The following is a 7,783-nucleotide window of genomic DNA, read 5'->3' as shown; positions in this document are numbered from 1 at the left end:
TTCTGAGTTCGAGGCCAGCCTGGTCTACAAAGTGAGTTCCAGGACAGCCAGGGCTACACAGAGAACCCCTGTCTCGAAAAAAATCCAAAAAAAAAAAAAAAAATATATATATATATATATATATATATATATATAATTAGTAAATGGAGATATTTTCATTAAAGGGGGGGTTATGTTGCCCACAATTTGAAGCAGAGAAGGCATGAGCAGGCATGAACATGGCAGCTGGTATCCACAGCCAGGAAGCAGACAGGAAGAAGAGGTAGATGATGGTTCTCAGCACCTTTCTGACGGAGCCACCAATGTTTGGGATGAGCAGCACAAGGCTTTGAAATTGTGTGTGTGTGTGTGTGTGTGTGTGTGTGTGTGTGTGTGTGTGTAGGCTCCAGGGATGGAACACTCAGGTCATAAGACTTCTGCAAGAGTTTTACCCACTTAGCCATCTCCCTAGATACAGTATCAAATTCTTAAAAGAAAAACAAAGCCCTGGTTTTTTAAACCACAGCACAGATACGGCACTAGAGCCCAGGGAACCAGAAAGAGCTTTTGATAACACGCTATTGATGTGTAAGCCATTGTTGTCTCAGTACAACAGTGTCTGTGCTAGTCTTCAAAGTGTCAGTCCTTTAGCACACGAAACTCCCAGAAGCAGCACAGAAAGGTGGGACGGTGCATGCCCATAAAATAATTATATTTGTGAGACTGAGGCAGGAGGACTGACATGAGTTCCAGGTCATCCTGAACTAGTCAGTGAAACCTCCCCAAAAAAACCACAAACCAAATCAAGCAACCAGACTATATGTAAATGTAATATGTAAACATAAATGCAATAAATGTTGGATCTTAACAAACTGCAAGGCTAAGTAAGGCATGTGTGCCTGTGCTGGCATTCAGAAAACAAAGGCTCAATTGCCGCAAGTTCCAGGCCAGCCTGGTCTACATAGCAAGACAGGTTTTAAGTGTGAATAGAGATAGTTCAACTTGGAAAAGGTTAAAAAAAAATGACTTCGTTGATTTCTGCTGTATACTTATATTTGGCTAGGTAAGAAATTTTGTCCATTAAGATATTTAAGGACAGGGTCTCATGTACCTCTGGCTGGCCTTGAACTCACCAGGGGCTGAGCACAATGCCACATCTGTAACCACAGGACTCTAGGCCGAAACAAATGGATCTTGCATTCCAGGCCATTCTGAGCTGCAGTGAGAAACCTGTCTCAGCACACAGACAGGGAGATAGAGAAAGGGGATTGGTCATTGAAGGCCGCAGTCTTAAAATAAAACCAAAAAGTATGAGAATGGCATGACTGAAGATCGCTGCTTAAGCCTAGGATTCTGGCTAAAATTCAAACACGAAGGAACAGACTTGGAAAGCGCTGTATCCTGTTATCAGGATCTGCCCTGATGCGGATTTTGAGGATAGGAAAAGTCTCTGTTCTACTTCTTGCATGGAATTCTGTAGCTGAAGGAGGCATGGAGACACAGCTAAAGCCTCAAGTCAAGGCCTCCCTAGCCATCCTACCAAGTCTCCCGAAAGTATGTTCCTTCATAAAACTATAGAGTTCACAACACGAATTCCACTCACATTGATGTACCGTTTCCTGTAGCTTGTTGGGGAACTGAGTTTTACTCATTATATCATGTAGCTAACCTCAAGTTCCGATGCTTAGGAACTACTTGGTAAGCAAAGGTTGAGGGGGATGCTTTTAAAGATTTTTTTTCTTCTGTAAGATTAACCGTGAGATTGTACTAAGAAGTAGTTAGCCCCTGCAGTCCCGAGAGGCAGGCGTAGTTGAGAAATAGATGGAGAGATGAGAGACATCTTTTAGATCCCCCAAAATCATCCTGAGACGTCCCAGATGGCCTCAGCCAGAGAAGTCAGATGGGAGAATCTATGAAGACTTAGACCCTGAGGTCTGAAGTCGATCGAGTAGAAACCCAGAAGTGGTGACTTCTTACAGCAAAAGGCTCAGGAGTTGCACCCAGAAAACCAGGATAACAACACTGCCTCAAGAATTCGAAAAAAAAAATCATAACCGGAGAATGCAACCTAGTGTATCCTGATGATTAGAGCACACAAAGAATTGAAGCTACCTTCATTTCAAGGACAAAAAAAAAAAAAAAATCAGGTTTAAGGTAGCAATTCCTGTAAATAATCACCACCACCACCATTATCACCATCATCACTGTCATCACCACCATCACCACCATCATCACCATTACCATCACAGTAATCGTCATCACCATCAACATCTCCACCACCATCACAATTATCACAGTCATCACCATCATCATCACCACCATCATCACCATCACCACCACATCATCATCTCCATTGGTGTTCCCAAGCTCTGTGCTTCTTCAGTCTGCTCTCAGAAGTGTGACCTATCCTTGCCAGACGAACCCCTCCAGTCTTAGCTAAAATGTCTCCCCTCAGAAAGCATCCCCCAATGCTCAATTCCAGCCATTTAGCCTGGTCATTTCCTATATAATACACATTCCCAGATCATAACAGGTGCCCAATGCATAGTTGTTAAATTCATTAAACTATTCATACTTTTTTCTCATTAAAAATAGTTGACTCTGGGACATCAGTACTAATCCCCAACAGATGGTTGACAGAAGTCAGAACAATCGAGATGTCTTGGCCGTTAGACAGAAGACAGCCAGATTAAAGGCAGATCCTGAGTTACTGCAAAGACACAGGGATGGCAGGGACACCAGAATCTCCTAGAGGTGTTAGAGCATCCTAAAGTAAGGGTGTTGCTTTGACATGAGCTATATAGACCACATTAAATGTCCTCCATCGAGCGATCACAAACCCATGTGTTTTAGTCACCGAACAATTACAGAGTAGCATTAGCTGGGAAACCCCAGGGAACTGATCGGTGCCAGCCTTTCTGGCCTCCAGGGACAGTAGATCTGCAACCACCAGTAAATAATGGTTGACCTAAGCCAACGACTTCTCCTTCCACAGGAAGATTGATGTCACTTCCAGAAGACATTGGACAATTTTTAGAGACGGAGACCTAGGGGAGACACTGCAGCTACTCAACAAATGTTCCACATTCCGCATCACACAGCACAGTCCCTGTCACACACAGTGGAACCACCCAAAGTGCCAATAATCCCAAGCTTGAGAAACCCTGCTTTGAGTTGAACAGTGCTGATCAAACTCCCTGTGAATGACTCCCTCCAGGGAGAGAGACTCAAATCACACCCATCAGTAAAGTACAAAGAGAAGTTTGTGGACATTGTTGGAAAGAGGGTTTGGTTTGGTCTTGTTCAGACAGATCTTGTAGTGTAGCCCGGGCTAGCCTGGTATTATTATATAGCCCAGTCTATCCACAAATTCCCAGCAATCCTTCTGGCTCAGCGTCCTAACAGGCACATAGCTCCATGCTGAGGTAAAAGGACTTTTCTCACCTTAAAGAAGACTGATAAAGTGCACTGCACACTTTCCTGCTTGGGGAAAGAGGGAGAGGTAAGAAAGAGGGGGAGAGAGGGAAGAGGACAGGGGGAGGACATGATACATAGACATAGATTCCAGTCCAGCTGTGAGATGCATGTCAGAGGTGGTGATGTCTAGAACAGTGCTTGTCAGGAATCCTGGGACCTCAGCATAGTTAGCAGAAGAAACATAACGAGGATGGCAAAGCAGAAAAATGGAGGTCACCTGCATCCTTCGTGGGACCCATGAAGCTGTAATTCACCAACCTTGAGACTTCTTGTCCAATGAGGTAACACATCGTAACACTAAGGGTTTTATGGCTGAAACATCCTAATGTATACATTGTATATTTTTATTTTGTTCAGTATGTTGAATAGGAAATAAGATATGAGGAGAAAGACTCTGACCTATTCTTTTGGGAACAAGTTTGGTGGTTGCCTAAGAACAGAGTAATTTTTATTTTTGGTGCTTCCAGAAAATTATTGAATTAATTATAACAGGGGCTAAGAAAAACCAGTGCGGAGGAGAACGTTTTCTATTAATGCATAAGGCGGTGTTCTCTAAATAAACCATCAGGAGCCAGTGTGCTATTTTGAAATCTTTAAAAAGATGATGGCATCCCCTAATGTTTGCAGCTTCACTGGAGGAGCCTTCAGCCTCAGTAGGAGCCCAGTCAGCCTGCCCTCACCCCTAAGTAAGTTCTTACACACCTAATTAGCAGGCACCTGCCCCAGCAAGGAGAGGCTGTCTGGCTAAAATAACCTAGTTGTGTAGCTTGCTCAGATAGTCCAGGGAATGGATTTTACTCAGAATTGAGTTCTTTGAAAATGCCAGCAACTTCTGGTGCAGTTTCCGAGTTTGCTGACATTTTCTTAGCAGCCATAACGATGCTTTTAATGCCAAGTTTTTGCTTGAAAACACTAACAACACTTTTCAAAAGGCTCACACTCTCACACACGCTCTCGCGCACACATACATACATACATACATACATACATACACACACTGAGTAAATATAACAAAAATTAAGATGAATTTCTGACAGAGACCTATGCCAAAGGCAGTGCTCAGTGTAAGGAAGCCGTTCTCTCACCATGTTGAATACTGTGAGTAAGATGGGAAGCCAGCCTGGATCAGCACAGCAGTCAATCTAGTCTGTTTTCTTTACTTACCTTGTTGGGGGGCGGGGAAGGGGAGCAGGACAGGAGAGGAGAAGTGGACTGCAGAGACATTGCCCCTGACCAGCTGACTGGGGAGCTCTAGGAGACACCCACATCAGTGACTGAAGAACAAGGAAGAATTGCTCTCCAGGAGGCAGGGACCTGTGGGTAAAGAGGGTTTGGAGGTGGGGTCTGGGAGTTGCTGCAGCCAAGCTTCAGTTTGATTTACACAGCACTTACCTGTATCCTGGTGTGGATATTCCCACCCTAGTGGGTTTCAAGCTCATATGTTGGAGTTGGGAAGGGATGTTCAGAATTGCCTCTCAGCAGCTCCTGGGTGCTAGCTCCCGGACACCAGAACTTTTGATGGGGGAAGCTACAACAAAGAGTTAGAAAGTAACAATTACGTCCTTGGGCTTTGCTGCCTCTCTGTAACATCAGATCTCTGACCAGGATAAGGGAAGGACCACTTGGACTAGTGGCCTCCAGTTCAGGTGTCAAGTGGAGCGAGCAGAGAGACAACACCTGTCAGCTTGACAAACACTAGGATGGGGTCAGCATAAGTGAAGGATCCTTTGCCAGGGGACCCCAACTCTATCCCGGAGCATATTCCACATAACTCTAGACCCTTGATCTTCCCGACATGGATACGTATCCTTGGTGATACAGTCTGTAAGAGGGCTGGTTCCTTACTGATTAGTCTTGGATCTCTGACCAGTTTGAAAGCTAGGAACTTAAAGGTATTTTCCAAACACCTCATTTATGCATGCATTTTCTCTTCACAAGCTCTCAAGGTTTCTCCAGCCTCAAAAACTCTCGACCAATTGCTACAAGTCTTCCTTTTGTAAAGAAGAAACTAGCTTTGATGATATCTCACCAATCCCTTCCAGTCTTTTTGGAAGGAATTTTGGTTGGGCTTTGGAGTTCAATGCTTCAAGGGTCTCAGCGCAAGTCTCTATATTTGCTTAGGAAGGGGTCTGCATTGTATTTATTAACTAAGTCACCTCTGGGTTTCTTTGTTTGTTTGTTTGTGAAAATTCATTTCTTTTCCTTGAAGTTATTCTGAAAGAACATTTTGCCAGCGCTTTGGTCTCTCCCTTCCTGGGAGCGCTGAGGCCTGCTTTCCTGGCAACCTTCCTGACGGCTGTGGATGTTCTTTGGTCCTAGTCTGCGGAGGAGTGAAGACCATCTAAATAAAGTGCCATCCTGTGGGCAAGAAGATCCAAGAGAAATAACTGGAGCAGGTCCTGGTGATGGTAGGAAAAGTTCCCAACTCTGGAATGGAAGACCTGGGTCCAAGGAAATGCCTGGTGTCGTTTTCCTCTCGAGTTTGCTCAGTCCAGCCCTCCGGCTGGAGTCAATTTCACCTCAAGCACACTGTTCCACAGCCGCAGTGCCTCTCTGGGTCAGCTCCGTCAGGAACACTTCTTTCTATAGACTTGCCCACAGCGATCAACGTGTCTCGCCTTCTGTAAAGCTGCTGTCTCTGAGGCTGGGGGTGGGTTCCATTCTACAAGGAGAGGAAACCCTTTCCTTGACCTCCATTTCCCCAGGCTTTAAGACCATCTCCCTGCTTCATGACCTTAATGTTTGAGGCTTTCTCTCCAGCCCCTTGTAGCGGAGGGGTAATGGTGGACAAGGCCCTTGAACCTCTTCTCTCTCTCTCCTTTCGCCTTATTTGTCCTCCATACCTACTCTGCCTTAGAGTTCTTGCCGTTTATGTCATGTCCAATGATTGCTGTGGTTTCTACTCCCTTTTTAATTGCAGGAGGGGCTCAGAATCCCAACAACCTGTCCTTTTGTTGCCTTCTTTTGGGGACATAGATGTAAGGGGCTGAAGTCATGCAGGGAAGGCAGACGATACAGTCATAAAGAAGAAAATGCCAAACTAAAAACAATGATTGTGGAACAGTTACTGTTTGGAAACTTCTACTATGGTCACCAAGTTTTGACTGCTTTCTTCCGTCAAATCTGTTAACACACTATATATACATTTAGGTTTGTTTTTTTTTTCTAAACCCTCTGCATGGGTTGGAGAGATGGCTCAGCAAGTAAGAGTACTGACTGCTCTTCCGAAGGTCCTGAGCTCAAATCCCAGCAACCACATGGAGGCTCACAACCACCTGTAATGAGATCTGACTCCCTTCTGGTCTAACAGTGTACTTATCTATAATAATAAATAAATCTTTGGGCTGGAGCGAACAGGGACTGAGCGAGCAGGACCGACCAGAGTGAGCAGAGGTCCTAAATTCAATTCCCAACAACAACATGAAGGCTCACAGCCATCTGTACAGTTACAGTGTGCTCACATACATAAAATAAATAAAAATCTTTTTTTAAAAAACCCTCTGCACAGTAATCAATTTTTTTCACCCTCCATTCAGGCGTCCAATTCCAAATTTCTCACATTGTGTGGGTTTCTTCCAATCTTTATATAACTGAGTCCAATTTCTCATTTTTGGCCAATTTAACCCATGTGCTTGCCTTATTTAAAAAAAAAAAAAGTCATTTAAAACATGTTCCATATGTCCCTAGCATTTCTCGACTTTTTCTGTGGGATACGTTCATTCAATCTTTCATTCCATTCTTCAGCTTCTTGCAAACACAGCTTTATGCTTTTTTTTGAAAATCAGAATTTTCATCCAAAATTCTGTTTGGCACTACTAAAATCACTTGCATTTCTGCCAAGCGTTTTGAATTCTGTTTTGGTGGCAGCCTCGTTTTGTTTGTCACACCGTCTCAGGACTGAGTTGTTCTCCTGCTGTCTGTCCCTGTCCGTCACATCTCAGTTTGTTTGAATCCTGTGTGCTTCCTTTCCTGAGTTCATGGTTTTACATGGAAGGAAGAGCCAGCAAAGCCCAGGTCTTTATCAAGTGGCACTTCCCTTAAAATTAACAGACATTTCCTAGTCCTTTTCCTTTTCCCCTGAAGGGGACCTGAGTTTTCCCATGTAGCCCTGCTGAGATCTAACAGCAGCTCAGGAATCGGTGGTGATATTTACTGATGATGTCTTTGATCTAGATTTTATATTGTGTAAGACCTTATTATTGATTTATTTACTTACTTGGCTTTGATCCCCCACCTCATCCCTCTTTAAACAGGGCCTCACTCTGTAGACCAGGCTGGTCTGGAACACAGTACAGAGATCAACCCTTGAACTTACAACACTACCAGT

The sequence above is a fragment of the Mus caroli genome, chromosome 14 (assembly GCF_900094665.2).
Source record: "Mus caroli chromosome 14, CAROLI_EIJ_v1.1, whole genome shotgun sequence".
NCBI lineage: Eukaryota > Metazoa > Chordata > Mammalia > Rodentia > Muridae > Mus > Mus caroli.
The sequence above is the reverse complement of the archived record's forward strand: the minus strand, read 5'-3'. Positions refer to the sequence as shown.